This window comes from Castor canadensis, chromosome 9, assembly GCF_047511655.1.
Source record: "Castor canadensis chromosome 9, mCasCan1.hap1v2, whole genome shotgun sequence".
NCBI lineage: Eukaryota > Metazoa > Chordata > Mammalia > Rodentia > Castoridae > Castor > Castor canadensis.
In genome coordinates, this window is record NC_133394.1 from 50,998,719 (window position 1) to 51,015,065 (window position 16,347).

Below are 16,347 nucleotides of genomic sequence, written 5' to 3' on the forward strand. Positions count from 1 at the left end.
TCTCTTTCCACTTCCCTTACAAGGTCAACTCCAATGAAAAACAATGACCGTTTTTCCTTAATCAAATCATTTATGAAAACCCAGTGATTCTGATTTCCTGAAAATCTTAGCTTCTGATCTACTTTTTCTGTCTTTGTTACTATTGTCATGTTCACAAACTTCAACAACCAAATGGATGACCCAAACAACATCTTGGCCAACTGAGCATTTTGTCATCTTAGCTCCCCAGTCTTACGAATATGCACTTGAACTGACAGTGCCAATAAATATATTACCACCAAAATTTTAGCATCAAATTACCAAATAAACAACTTGAAACAAGTAAACTCATTTCACCAATTGTATACACCAATGATGAATTTTATTGTGTGGGCATTATCACTTTCCACCATTTATAACTCTCCTGGGGTGAACTTGTTTAAGGTACATTATATGCATGAAAAAACATGAAGAACCCTTCTAAATTTTTAAGAATTAAAGAAGCAACTTCACAATTTTTCTTTAAGACAGAATCACAAAATAATTTGATAATTTTTCTTGAGCAAAACATCAAGATATTTAAAAACACATTTCCACGTATCTAAAAATCTCTGAAAAAAATCACCTTCCTCCTATATTTCCCGTATTTAGTATTGCTGTAATCCCTATCTTGCATATCATTCCCCTTCTCTTTCTTCTCTTCCTCTTTTCTCTCAACTTCTCTCTCTCAACTCACATTCAATGCTTTTGTCTTTCTCCTTTTACTTACATTGTACAGTTCTCACAAATCCCCAGTTCTTATACAGTCAGCTATTTGCTTTCTCCATGCCTGAATACAGGCAAGAATGCAGCTGAGTTTTACAGGAGAAAACTGTACCCTCTTTGGTACTAGGTTTATGACCATGAGAGCTTAGGAAGTGCTCTGCCCTGCCTAGTCTGTTGCTATCTTTTCTAGTTGATTTTTGTTTCCACATTTTAGAATTCTTTCACACTGAATTCACAAATGGACCCCTAATAAATACTTTTGAATGAGTGAATAAATATTAGTCCTCCATCTGTCTATCATAGCCTTTTTTTTTTTCATATTTTGGCTTGACAACTAAAACAGCTTCAAGCTTCCCAAGCTATATTGAAGAAGAGCAACTGACTGACCCAGTACCTACAAAATCATTGTTCCCTGAGGTTCTGTTCAAGTCACACACTTGTCTAGGAACCTATCAGAAAAACACTAAGGTTCTGTCTTGGTTGGTGTAGACCACAGTCAGATCCTGCACGTTGAGGATGGAGTGTGGGTTGAGAAGGACTTAAGAGGTCCCTATCCTCTACAATAACTGCTAGGTAGTCAACACAGAAAATAGTAACAAAATGAGAGGATATTCACCAAGAGCTTAGGTTCCAGAAACAGAAGAAAAAGTAAACATTGGTTCTGTTTTTATTCACTTTAAAGTAATTTGATGTAGTATTACATATATTTTCTCCTTAACTATTAGAGTTTTCTTTACCTATTTTGCTGTAAGTTTATTTCACCATGAAATTTTGTAATGGAAGAAATGTTTTCTATAGGAAAATTTTTTTAAATTATAAAACTAAAACCAAATCCATAATTTCTTCCTTTTCTGTACTACAAATTCCTAAGTATTTCCATTCTATCCTTCCCTTAGCATTTAAGGTACAAAGCTTTATTTCAAAAGTTTTGCATATTTAGAAGGGGAGAGAATTAAGAGGGTTCTTTTATTTCTGAAATGCTGACTCTGAATTCAAGAAACATGGCTTCATGGCCTTTTTTTATTCCTGGGTCTAACATCAATTTTATAAATGGCTATATATATCCAAACACACATTTATAACCAAACTATGCATGAAAAACTGATGCTGAAACATAATGGTGATCTGCATATGTTTCTTTTACAGAAATTCCCACAGATGAATTTTGGGTATCCTTCAAAATGTGGGAATGAATTTTTAATAAAGTATCTTCACAATTACATATCTAACATTTTAGAATCCATAATAGTATTGAAATTCAGTTCTGCTCCCATTATGCGTGTGGTACCTGAACAAGCTCTAAAATATGTCTTAATTTAATATACATACACCATTTTGAGGGCAATAGTTAAAAGGTTTCTTTTCTCAAAATTACTTCTTGCCTAGATTTCCTTTACCACATAGTTCAATTTTAGCTGCTTTGTGCCTGAAAATATCTATTTTGTATATTTATGTTAATCTCAATAGCATAAGAAATAGTGCAAATGACATAACCATTTTCAATTAGATCTTTTTTACACACTCTCTCTCTCTCTCTCTCCATGTCTCTGTCTCTCTTTCTCTCTCTCTCCTCTCCTCTCTGTGGTAATGTATAGTAATGGGTCTTAAATCCAGGGACTTACACATGCTAGGTAGATGCTCTTACCATCAGAGCCACACTCCCATCCCTGTTTGTTTGTATTTTTGTTATGAGATAGGGTCTCACTAACTCTGCCCAGGCTGTCCTTATATTCTTACTGCTTCTACCTATGGAGCATATGGGATTGGTGGCAGGCACCACCATGCCAAGCTTCTAGCACAATGTTATGTTCTAGATAATGCCAGGTTCAGTAGTCTTTCACAAAGATATTTGAGAATGTGTGTGCATGCTCACATGCACATATGTACATATATGTTTATTTTGAGTCCCTGCTAGACAAAGAAAGGATAAACATACACACATCCATATATATGTGCATATTATGAGTGAGCAATATTGTATATCTGAACTTAAACTATAGGGATTCATCTTAGTTAACTAAGTGGTTACTTCCAGGCATCATTCCATCCCATTCCATGGGAACCTAACCTTGGACAAAATCCATAAAAATCTCTGTCCTCATAGAGCTTGCATTCTTGATAAACAAACATTGTAAGTAAATTATATCCTACATGAGGGGATGACATATTTTGTTACCTTCTTTAACCAAGAAAAGGAATTAGCATTTCAGGGACTGCAATTTTAGATAAGGTCATCACAAAAGGCCTTGTTGAGAGGCTGTCATTTGAGTAATGGCTAAAAACAATGCAGAAAGTGCACATGCAGATGTGTATGGAAAGAGCATCCCAGTAATGGAAAAGGCAGTGCAAGATTAAGGTGATAGCCTGCTTGAGGGAGTGGAGGTAGAGTTGAGAAGCATCAGGCATGTCAATATGGCTGGAAAGAAGGAAAAACAGATCTTAAATGACTCATAAAGTACAAGCATGAAATCTGACCAAAAAAGAGCAATGTTAGGTGCTAATGCTAGGTATTAGGATTTTTTTGAGAATTGAAATTTAAAGTAAATATAAAATGTAAGTAAGAAAACTGTTGGGTGTTGGGAACTATTTGAAGATTGTGGTCTGAAAAGTCTGAAGGTAAGCAACAGAAACTTAATGATCAAACTTTAAAGCTAAAGGGGAATGAAGTTAAAACAGTAAGATTAAATAAGAGGAAGAATGTTTATTGAGTTTCTTCATGCTTTGTATACATTATGCCACTTGTTTCCCAACAGTTTAGTTAGATTAGTACCACAGCACATACGCAAAACATAGCAAATAAGTTTAACCACTGCAACTTCAAGTTGTATTTTTATTTCTCTGCTATAAAGAGATATCCCTGGTTATCCTTAGGGGAAGAGTTTAAGTATGAGTCATTAGGAAGAACTGGAAGTTCCTCCATACACCAAGAAATGTTTCAAAAGATTGAGGCCTTCCTGATGGTCCGTGGAGAACTAATGATAAATAGAATGTGTCTCTTATTGAGAGGCTTAAAGAAAAGTCAAAATTCAGAGGAAAGAGGAGGTAAGAGAACAGAGGCTCTGAATCTGAGAGGACCTCATGACAGAATCCCCCTCCATCTAGTGGCTTGAGAAATTACTGCAGCTTTGAGGCTGATGTATCATCCTAGCAGGACAGCATCATGGAAAACCTACCAGGGCAGCTTCTTCAAAATAACAAAGAGCCTGTGTTCAAGATGTCCAGCAAGACAGCACAAAAGTGCTATCCTTGCAGAGCCTATGTTTCTGAAAGTAGTCACCTGAGCACTGCTTGACAATACCCATTAGCAAAATGACAAACACTGTCCTACTGGTACACTGCTGAGTACATAGTGGTATGGTAGAAAAGTTCAAATTCATGTTGGTTAGAGGCAGAGTGGGAAGCATCAAACTGTCATTCTCTGTGGACAAATGTGTATGAGTGGATAGATTTAGAGTCTCATCATATCCACAGTACAAGTGTGGTGTGGATATCTAAAAAGGTTAATTAACTTCCAGATCCCTTATATGAGGTGAAGATAGCTCTTTTACCCAAGATGCCTTCCAAAGCAGGTGACATAAATACTGCTGACAATCAACTAGTGAATTAATATCCTCAATCAAGATAGCAAGAAGGCATTGTGTATTGAGTGTGATTAAACAGACTTGAGCAGCAAATATGGTTACATAAAGATGATATCAGCTTAGGATGTATTTTTTATTTTTGGAAATACTGTGGGATTTTTGGGCAATCCTGTTTCCTCTCTTGATTAGCTCTACTACTGGCTTTTTAAAATACCAAATATATTAAAAGAGAAAAGCCATGATTAACTCATATAGCTAAACTTTAATATTGCAAATCATAGATTCCTAATTCATATCCTCATAAAAAGTTTTGCTAATGGTAACACATTTTTAATATCAGCTTTTAACCATTCTCCTAAAAAAAACAAATATTTGATGTTATCAGGATGCATCACTCACCTTTCATTGTTACAATCACTTAATGCCCACCATGTTACTCCCCTTTTCTGTGTGATCCTACTTTCTATTATTTATAGCATTATCCTTATCTTAATTTCTGATCATTTTATTACACATTGTAGGTTTATTTTCCAGTAATTTGTCCTCTCTGTTGCTTGGCCTTCTTTCTCCACTTGCCCTCAGGCACTCCCATAGCCATTTTCTGTACCTTTTCATCCCCCAAATAGACAGATTCATCATAGTTTCAATTTTATTTCTCCCTCTTTCTTGTCACTGCTTCCTATATTTCCAGGTCATTTTCTCTAATTCCATCTCCAAAACTCTGAGACCTCAAACATTTATCCAACTACCTTCTACTTGTCCTTCACCTCCCAATCTTCCCTTTCCTCTTTATCAAGTTTAAATACCATGGTAGATCTCCTTAATCATTCCTCCTATCATGCTCTAATCTATTAACTTACGAAAAACTCCCTAATAAGATTCAGCTCTTGCACTCTGTATGGACTTGTGTTGCTGAACAGGATTGGAGAAAATACATGGCCACCTGATACATGACCATGAACCTCATGTGAACCATAAACAGTTATGGAAATGACAGTCTACACAATGTCCATGTTGACCACTGCATGCTTTCTCCTATTGCCTTAACCTCTCTTATTGTCTTCTCATTTATGTTTTCTGTTAGCTAATTTCTACCTCAATGAAAAAAACTTAAGCAATCAGAAAGGTAATTTTAGTAGAACTTCATCATCTCTTTACCCACCTACCAGAGCCCATACCTGCATTCCATCTTTCTGACTAGTACTAAACGACATTGGTTCTCAAATTTAGCAGTCATCAAAATCAAATCAAAGGACAAAATTACTAAAGAACCCAACACAATACAAATTATTTGATCCCATATCCAGAATCTCTGAGTCAGTAGATTCAGGATTGAGGTCTAGTAATGTGTTATTTCTAAAATCTTCCCAGATGGTGTTGACATTGCTAATTCAAAGATTTCCATTTGAGAACCACTGATAATGAAGCAGTCATGTTCCATCTGAAGCTTGTCTCCAACTTGGACTTGGTATTTGATCTCTAACACACTCTCAAGCATCCTACTCTAATTTTTCCTCAGAAAAGATTATCTTTCCATTCTCCACTGGATCACTATTGTGGCAAATTATTACTTTTCAAAAGACTCTTTCATATTCTCAGTAGGGGAAGATAGTGTATTTTTGACCCATGGACTTTAGACTTAAGGCACATTGTTGGTTTTGCCATTTTCTCTTTCTCCTCTTTCACAAGGAAAGCAATACCCAGATAGAGATGTAAGCTTTCAACCTGGATCCCAGAGAAAAGAGAAGGTGACAGACTTGCAGTTAAATCAGAAACAAACACTAAACCATTTTTGTTGAAAGTGACTGAGATTTCAGGGCCATTTATTCCCATAGTGTAACTTATTCTAAATTAGGTGATGCAATTATCATTAGCATACAAGTCTGCTTCTATTTTTCCAATTAAAAAATCTTGAACCCACTTTCTCCAGCAGCCAACATTTCCTGGCAATTCCATCTTTCTTGTACTGAGGCAAAATGTTCATACTATTCTTGTCTACTCTCTTATACCACACATTCAGTCCATTGAGATATTTTGTTAATACTACCTTCCAAAGACAATGCAAACTTGATCACATTTCACCATCTCAATACACCTATAATCTGTGGCACATTCTCTCTCTCTGTCTCTCTCTGTTTCTGTCTCTGTCTTTCTCTCTCTCTCTTCTTGAGACAAAATCTTGTCTTGCCATGTAGCTCAGGCTGTCCTCAAATTCACTATGTAGCCCATGGTGGCCTTGAACTCTTGATTCTCCTGCCTCAGCTCACGGGGTGCTGGGATTATGGGCATGTACCACTATGTCCAAGCATCAGAGCATCTCTTACCCAGATTGATGCAATATTCTTCCCTCTGTTTTACTTCCACTATTATTTCTGTTTCAACACAGCAACAAGAGTGATCATTTTATTGCATAATAAAAACCCTTTATTTTCCCTCTGACCTCTTTTTATGCTATTCTTCCCCGTGATCATTCTCTCCCTCCACACTGTCCTCTCTGGCATTTCTTAATATGATGAGTACACCTCATTTCAGGTCCAGTACCCTGGCTATGCTCCATGTCTGAATATTCTTTCTTTAAGTCAATATGGCTGGCTTCCTCAACTCCTTCAGGTCTGTTCAAAGGCTCTTTTTACAGTGACATTTAATCTGTTAAAAACAGAAGCCAAATCCAAACTCTTGCATCCTTTATCTGCTATATTATTTCCATACAACTTACAATCTTAACATTCTATATGATTTGTTGTTTGGTTTTTTCTGAGTTCTCTCTTTCTACAGAAGGCAACCTCCCAAGAGATCCACTGTTTCTCAAGTCTTTAGAAGAGTGTCTGGCATTTGAAAAAGTCCAACATATATTTGTTAAATGACTGAATGGTCACCTTTTAAGCAGTGAAAGCTAACATGCCATTTGAGCACCTATGATTTTAGAAAAAAACAAAGTTTTCATGTACTAAAATTTTTATAGTAAAAGGTTCTCTTAGTAACAATGATGTCATTGGGGAGACTAAAAATTTGAATATTGGTGATTTTTTTAAATGTTATATTAGTAATTGAGGGCATTGTTTCACCCACTTTGTAAATATGAGACTAAAATTATGGTCCATTACCAACTCAACAATATCTTCATCATTATAAACTGTTAATTGCTTTTAGTGTCATTATTAAAGTATGTCACATAATTTCCAATTTCTGACCACTGCTCCAAGTATGGTTCATGTGGTAGGCCTAGGTGACATAAATCAGTCTCTCTCTTAGCCACTGAGAAACAATTGATGCTAACACAGCTTTCACACTTAAAAGTGTACATATAAATTATATAGCAATTTTTACTTTTTGAGACAGGGTATCACTATGTAGCCCATGCTGGCCTGTAACTCGCTGTGTGGCTCTGATTGTCCTCAAACTCAATTGTCCTGCCTCCACCTCCTGAGTGATAGTACTGGGAGTTGAATATAGGGCCTAGAGCTTGCTCAGCAGGTTCTCTATCACTTGATCCATGGTCAGCCTCACACCCAGTATCCTTGTACAAGCTATTCTAGTACTGTGCTGCTCAGCTTTCTGTAGCTATGACTAAAATACCTGGCAGAACAACATAAAGGGAGGAATTATTTTGGCTCACACTTTCAGAGGTTTCAATCCATCATAGCAGGAAGGGCAGGAACAGAGAGAGAGGGAGAGAAAGAAAGAGAGAGAGAGAGACAGAGAGAGAGAGAATAAGAATGCCTTCACTCCCTGCCTTCCTCCTTTTCCCCTTTTTATTCAACTCAGGCCCTCAGCCTATGGGATATTGGGGATGTCTTCCCCACTTTGGTAATCCTCTCTGAAACCCCCCTCAAAGACATGCCCAGAGTGTGCTTTACTAATCTGCTTTTCAATACAATCAAGCTAGCAGTTGAGATTAACTCTCATGTAGCCTAACAAGAAACAGATTAGGAATTGAGCCAGACTGGTAGCTGAGTAGATGGTGAGGGGTGGCTAGATTCAAAACATATATTTTACATAAGGGCATCAAGATTTGTTAACTAAATCAGTGTAAGGCATAAGGATGCAAGAGAAATCAATGGTGACTTCAGTGTTGTACCTGAACAATGAGAAGAATGGAGTTGTTATTTTTGAGACCTTAAAAAGCTTCTTGCAAAATTTTTTGTGTAGATGAGAGACTATTAAGAGCCCTAATTTGGATTAAGTTTTGAATAGACATGTAAATGAAGTGATTTCCCTGCAATATGTAATTGGTCTGAGTTATTTGTTTGTACTTGAGGATTTATACAGTGATTTTTCCAAAAGTGAATTGAATTAACAATTGAATTAACATTTAAAGATGGTAAACATAAATAATTTAACATGAACACTAGAGGGAAGGCTTTTATTAAAGAGAGGACTGATTAATTTTCCTAGTAATGACAACCGTGACATTGTTAAATCTCTTTGTGAGGATAATGACAGAGAAAAAAGGAGGATGTTGTCACAAAGCCATTGTTATTACCACTTCAGGCAAGGAGCTGTTAAGTACAAGCTTAATTATGATCTCAGTTCATCAACCTGATACTTATTCAGGCACCAGATGGCCTTCTGCAGCTCGGTCAGTTATCTGCCCTGTCAGTTGACTGGGATTTCACTGCCAAATGTGTGGCTGTTGCATCTCCAGTAGAGATGGATGGTTTGCTCACATCCAGATCCAGGCAAGCTCCAACTCATTTCTTCAACAAATGTGTTGTTCCCTGGGACAAGTTCCATCAGAAGTTAGACTGGAAATCTGTGTGCTTACTCACCATATCCTGGGTCATAAGAAATAGAAAAGAATCCTTTGTTTCTGATTGTTCTCATGGTCAATGGCTGTGATTTGTCAGATGATAGGATAATTTTTAAAAGAAAAACCAGGTGTCTTGCCGTGGAGACTTTCTGGAGGCTTCACAGCATCACAGAAAAACACTAATTCTCATGCTGCTCTGTAGCTCCCAACTCCTTGAAAGGCTTTCATTATTTTCTCAGTGGAGATGAGCTGCAGCTGAAAAAATTATGTTTTTTAAAAAGACAGAGAACCAGAGCTTATAAAAAGGAATATTTAAAATTCATATAAATAAAAAACTGAAAGTTCATATCATTTTAAAATTCTAAATGATCTTCCACTAACAAAGAATACATTTCTCCAATTTATGATGAGTAAATAATTATATTTGAATTTCAAGTTTTCTAGCCAATCAATTCAATCTTCATCTGTTATTTTATTTTGGTTTTTCATATGAAAATTTAGATCACAGTTTTAAGTAAAACAACTACCTCGTTTTGTTTTTGCTAAATATTGTTCTCATTCCAACTTCAAGATTTGTTAGTAGTATACTAACAAATATGGCCTATATGACATATAATAATTTTTATCTTCCAAAGTAAAAGATCTTTGTTCTTCATCAGTTACATACCCACGCACACACACACACACACACACACATATGCACACACACACACACACACACAAATGCATCTGTAATGTGAAAATTGAGATTCTGCCAGGCAATGTTGCCATCTGACCAAGAAAGAAATCAGTAACTTGATAAGCTTTGTACTATAGACTGACCACCTGCAATACTGGTGTTCCATATCTAAGCTCTGAGTTGCCAGTAGAAAATCTGTCCAAATGTCTTCCCAAGTCATCTAGTGCTTTGTGTTTTCAGCTACTTTAAAACTAAATCAGAGGGAAAGCTTGCTTTTATTGGGAGAAATTTCCTTTCAAGTAAGCACTTTGGAAGATTACCTCCAGTTATATACAATTTGAGATTGCACATTTCTGGAAAAATATGAGATGAGTTTTAAATTATTTTCCAGGAGATAATGGTTATGAAAAGTTACTCACAAAAATATAGAAACTGATTTTTATAATCCATAGAATTATCATCTTTCTGATAACTTGAGTTAACAGAAGTTCACATTACCATTTTCAGTAAATTTAATACACATAACTGAAATAAAACTACCTGTGCTGCATGAAGTTTTAAAATACATAACTAGTATAAGCAGAATACACTATAGAAAAGTGTTAGAAGGTAACTTCATAAAGAATCCTGTAGCAAAAATCATTGTCTATAAATTATATAAATAACCATTAGTTTTTAGTCATAAGTGTATGGTAAGAGTCTGTAATGCATATACATTTTTAAAAACACGTTCAAATGGAATACACTAAATATTTAATTATATTGTACATTTTACAAAGGTATAGTTTTATGTCTACTATGTAACTTAAAATTATAAATATGCCTAGTGTTTGTCATATAAAACAATGTGCAAGTGAATTTAATTTCTGATTGTTCTCCATAAAAAACAGATCTACAAATAATCCAAATATGCCCTGATATTAGTAGATCCTACAGAATCATCAAAACATTTGTGACTTTAACATTATAACTTGCTTCTGACTGCAGGCAATAACTGTGGGTTGGGAAGTGTCCATACCTAATAGGCCACAGAAAATGGAGCATAGAATAAACATTTGCTCTTCAGGATAAGTCAGCACTAAACCAAGAACCCTCCAAGCAATTCTCCTGCCTCTTCTACTCTGAATCTTCCTAACTTAGCCATGCTCTCTTACTGTTACTCTTTGTTTCTTTAAACCGTTTATTCCTCTCATCCAGAATCACTATCTAGACATCTTGTACAATTGTTGTTTAACACCTTTGAATGATAGTCTGCTTCTTGTTCCTCATTTTAGATTAAAATTGCATTTGGGTACGTACCATATCTTATGCCTCACAGTGACCCCATGTAACCCTCACACGATTTTTGGAATTGAATACTCAGTAAATTTTTGTTAAATCTATCCCAGGGCAGCCAGCCAATGTCAATATCAAATCCAATGAACTAGATCAGAGATGGTCATTAGAATTTCATTTACATAGCACTCTAGTTTATTGGAGTTGACTTACAAAGAGCTTTGTTGAAACAGACTGAGTAGCAATGTCTGCTTTTGTTCATATGACATGGAAATGTTTATGACACATAAGTAAATGTTTGTTCCCCAACACTAAATGATCTTACCATGAATTAGATGCAAAAACTTACAACTTCAAAGATTTTGCAGAAGTCACATTTACATGGACTTGTATAGCATAATGTAGGTTTCTGGCCATGTTCTACTTCTGTAGTGTCAAAGGAATATTTCCTTTATACAGGTGGTCTAGACTCTGCTCAGAGATCTAGGAAATGTGCTGACTAGTGCTCAAAGTGAATCCTTCCTTTTGGGGACAGACCTTCAGGGCTGCATAAAACTGTCCTTTAAAAGCATCTCCACTCCTAGTTTGTATTGCTTAGCCTCATAAAAGAACACTCAGCTTCTACAAGGGACTCTAGATTTCCATTGTTTGAGATTTTTGTAGAGACAGCCATAGTAATGTGAATTAACTGACTCACAAAACCAATCCTTGTTTCAAGTCTCATTATCATATTTAATAACAATTACTGAATGTTATAATGGCTTCTCATAAAACTGGAGGCTAGGGAATATGGACCAAATTATATAATATATGAAGTGAAATAAACAATTTTTGGCTCTTCCCAGAGCTTCCTATCCCTATATATACTAAAGGAACCCAAAGGTCACTAAATGGGAAGCTTGGGTTCTCACCTCTCTGTCTCCCATCATACCACTGCACTGACTTGAGTCAAACATGATCAAAGTTCCTTATTAGTGTGTTCTCATCACAATGCACATACTCCCCCTTAAAAAACTAAAAGGTTAGGCAAGTTACTATTTGCCTTTTATCACTGTCTTAAATCTTGGAAGTTTAGATTTCAGAAGACCAAACAGTACTGCACTTGGAATTATAAAGCATTATGTAACCAACTCTATTACCTAAGAAAAGCAAAGCTACAGTGACAGTTGCTTACCTGTGGCAAATGACACACAGGTGCTTTTATTTCATTTAATTTTAAGACCTTTCAGCTGCTGTTTCTAAAGAGTTGTGGGGAAGCACGGTTTTTCCTAAATCCATGGGGCTCTTAGAATATAGGTTCAATTTCCTTCCCACTTGGAATTTAGAGTAACTAGCCAGCTCAAATTAATCTCCTTGCTTGTACAAACATGAAAAGTTTATATACTCAGAGAATTACTTACAGTAGGAAAAACATAAAAAGTCCAAAAATAACTAAGCATAAAAATGTAAAATATTAGTAGTATATCTAAACAATTGTACATGTTGTGACTCATAAGTGGATTTAAAAAATACACTCCATTTCACTTGTCATTAAAGTTAACAGTGTTTTTAAATGTTATGTTTTAGGGGTTGGGAAAATAGCCCAAGTAGGACTCTTGGGTTTGATCTCTAGGAACACAAAGACAAAGTTATCTTCTCATTTTTAAAAAGACTTTTGCACCCTTCTTCTATGCTCCCTTTTTTTCTGATAGACAAGAAGTTTCCTAAATATTTTTCCTTAGTTTTTTTGTTGATAGTTTCTACAGGACAGGGTAATAGAATGATTTGCTCTTTTTTAAAATGTGTGCTATTTTGCAAAGAACTTTTAAATTTTTATTGGCATATATTAATTACATACACTAATGCACCTCCTTATGATATTTTCATATATGTATATATTTGATCATATTAACTCCCCATTACACTCTCTTGCTCCCCCTCCTGCTGGTCCCCATCATCACCCCAAATAGTTCCACTTGTCCTTTACTGTCTTTTTTTTTCAAATCTTGATTCTACCTGTAAGAGGAAACATGCAATTTGTCTGAGTCTGGCTTACATGACTTATCATGATGATTTCCAGTTCTATCCATTTTATTGCAAACAACATGATTTCTTTTGTCTTTATGTATGAATAGTAATCCATTGTATAATGCAAAGAAATTTTTATTTGTTCTTTTATGAGGATGTTGGTACAGGAAGTTTCTAAAGATTAAGAATATATTCCTTGATGTATTGATGTGGCTTTAGTTCTCTCTGGGTACTCTGGAGTATGAGATGTTCAAACACTCAAATGGGTTGATCCTCTGGATGGTGCAATGAGAAAGCTCAAGTGACTGCTTAGCTTCCTGAGGAAAGGGTTGCTTTGAAGGCGAGAGCTGAATTCCAAATTTGATTAGAAATAGGGTTACATCATAGCACCTAGACTCTTTGCAGTTTCATGGCCCTGCAATTAAAAATGTGCAAAGCATGATTTCTCCAGAAGAGCTTTAATTGAAGACACACACATACATCTTTGCCATCACCTTCCTAGTCTTATCATTTCTCTCCTACTAAACAGTTTACATGAAGATAATTTTTACTCTAAGTCTGAGAATGTTAGTATGTTCTATTCAGATGACTTTAATTCTTTAGGAATTGAATTATTTTACACTCTCTCCGGTGCAGTAGGGGAGGGTAGGAGAGATGGGAAACATCTTTCCAAAACTAGACTCAAGCTGAGCTGGAGCTTCCCAGGTCTCACCTGCAGCAAGAGACCTGGACATGTTTACTGAGGACCTCTAAGGTAAATTGACTTGACTCACATTCGTTTCACAAGTGAATATTTGCAAATGTGAACTATTTTGTAAAATGTGAAAGTATACAAGGCATGGCAGGAATTCAAAGGGTGCAGTGCCCTTTGATGTAACTACCAGAATATTTGTAAATGAGTTTTAACTTTCTCATGTAAGCAGCATCTATGATCTTGACTTCCACTGAGATGATTTAGAAAATGTTGATAGTAAATGTTGGAAATGATTATAACTCTGTCAATGATGTACCATCTTAGATTTATTTCATGAAGGCATGATAAGTTTTTTCTGCCCCCTTTTTATCTTCCTGTTCTAATCCTGAAGATTAAAATCCAAAGACCTATTGTTTATAAATAAAAATATTTAAATGGGAATTATATCTATATTGGAATTTTATTTGAAAATATTCATTATTTCATATCATTGATATTCATTACTATTCATATAAATTACTTTTTTTATTGTTGTTGTGCTAGGTGGGGGTACATTGGAGTATTTGCAAAAGTTCTTACAATGTACCAAATATATCATAATTGAATTCATCACCTCCACTGCTCTCTTCCATCCCTTCTCCCCCAATTCCCAGATCAGTCTCAGCAGGTATCATTTTTGCATTTACTTACATGTGTATATATTACTTGGACCACCTCCTTCCTCACCCCTCCCAACTCCAGGCAGACCCTGTACTGCCCTCTTGTTCTCTGATTTTGTACAAGAAAAAACATAAAATTCTATGACCATTTTATTTGCATTTTTTCTTTGATTCATCAATTTATTCTACATACCACTTTTTAATTTTATAGATATTTGTCTTTTCCAGTGTGTATTTCCAGTCATAAATCTACAAAATCCAAATTTCTCCACTTGAATTTTGTCATTTCGATATAAATATATATTTTCTAGTTAATCTAAATTTGTGTTGCTCATTTATATTTTAATATTTATTGTGAATCTTCTCATACATTTAAAGACTTTTTTATTTGTCTACAATAAATCTATTATAATCCTATTTAATACTCCTCACACCTCTAATATATATTTTGTAAAACAAAATCATATCTCTGAAATTGAGATTCATTAAATCCAATGTCATAGCATAATTTTCCATAGGGTCAAATAAAATCATGGTATATCTTGCAATTAACACTTTCTTTGATCCTGTGGAAAGAGCAATTTAATTTTCCTTACATTTATGTTTGCTTTGGGTGTAATGTTCAAGCTTACTACTACAGAGAACAAATGAAAACCAAGAAAGGAGGCCAGAGTGCACTCAAATCAGTAGGTACAAATTGGTGTGTGCCATTTCCCCCATTCTCAGTGGTTTCAGATAGGCAGCTAGGAGAGGTTTGTTGTTGATTCTCTCATGCCTTTTCTGATCCCTATTAAAAATGCATCTCTATTAAAAATGGAAAACTTCAACATTAACTAGAAAATGACTAAATGAAATGCAAACAAGTGAAAGGAATAAAATAAGTAATATATATTAGTGAAATATAATATAAGCAGATGCTAGAAGTAATCAAAGCCAAAGCAGTTTTGAAAATATTAATAAAATTTAAAAATGCATAATAAGAATGATCACAAATTAAAAAGAAACAAATGTTACTATGCAGAGTGAATGAGGTTATCATTATGGAAACTGTAGACATTAAGCATATAGTAAGGTAATATTATTGAAAACTTTATGCTAAAAAACTTGACAACTCAACTAAAATGTAAAAATGCCTTTGAGGGGAAAACCATGAATTTTCAAAACAGATACAAGTTGGTAAATCCGAATAGTCCAATATCTGTTGAATTTACAATTAAAATCATTCCCTCTAAGAAAACATTAGGCCAATCTGGACTCTCTGGTGAAGTCCACATTTTTTTTGCATTTAAGGAAAAAATAATACTAATTCTACATTGTTTTCAGAACATAAAGGAGAAGAGAGAGGAGACACTTTCTAACTCATGGGACTAGGGTAATCTTAATACTGAAACCTGTTAAGCACAATACAGAATGAAATTTTCACGTATCAGTGACTATCAAGAGCATAGACAAAAAATTTCAAAGTATTTACAAATTTTACTAGCAAGATATAAAATAAAAGATATTATAGTCAATTGAAGCTTTGCACAGGAAAGCAAGTTTGTTTCAACACTAGATATCTATTAATACAATTAGTCACACAAACATAATCTATTCAATAAGGGAAGAAAAATTTTCCAATAAGTGGAGCTGGAAAACTAGCTATGTACATGAAAAATTTTAAACTTCTATCTCACACAAAATTAATGAAATTTAGATCAGAAACCTAGAAGAAAAGGAGAAAATGTTAATACATCCCAGAAAAATAGAATATATTAATGCCTGTGTAGTGATTTAACTGAGGCAAAATTGATAATTGTAGTCTGTCAGTATTTTGAAGATGCATTCCATTGTCTTTTGGGTTTTCTTATAACATTGAGAGTCAGTTTTGCTTGCTGAAATTCTTGGGGCTATAACATTGATGATCCTAGGATCTATGATTATACTCTAGGATCTGCTGATCCTAGATCATGGAATAA

The 16,347-nt window shown here is 34.9% G+C and overlaps 1 long non-coding RNA gene across 1 annotated transcript in view; it reads right to left on the reverse strand.

The window, feature by feature from the left end:
* Positions 1 to 8,363: 8,363 nt before the first annotated feature.
* The window catches only part of LOC141410738 (uncharacterized), a 104,944-nt gene continuing 96,960 nt past the window's right edge, over positions 8,364 to 16,347 (reverse strand). The window contains exon 4 of the long non-coding RNA XR_012435527.1: positions 8,364 to 9,330. This is a non-coding gene — a long non-coding RNA (uncharacterized lncRNA). The remainder of the gene's footprint in view (positions 9,331 to 16,347) is intronic.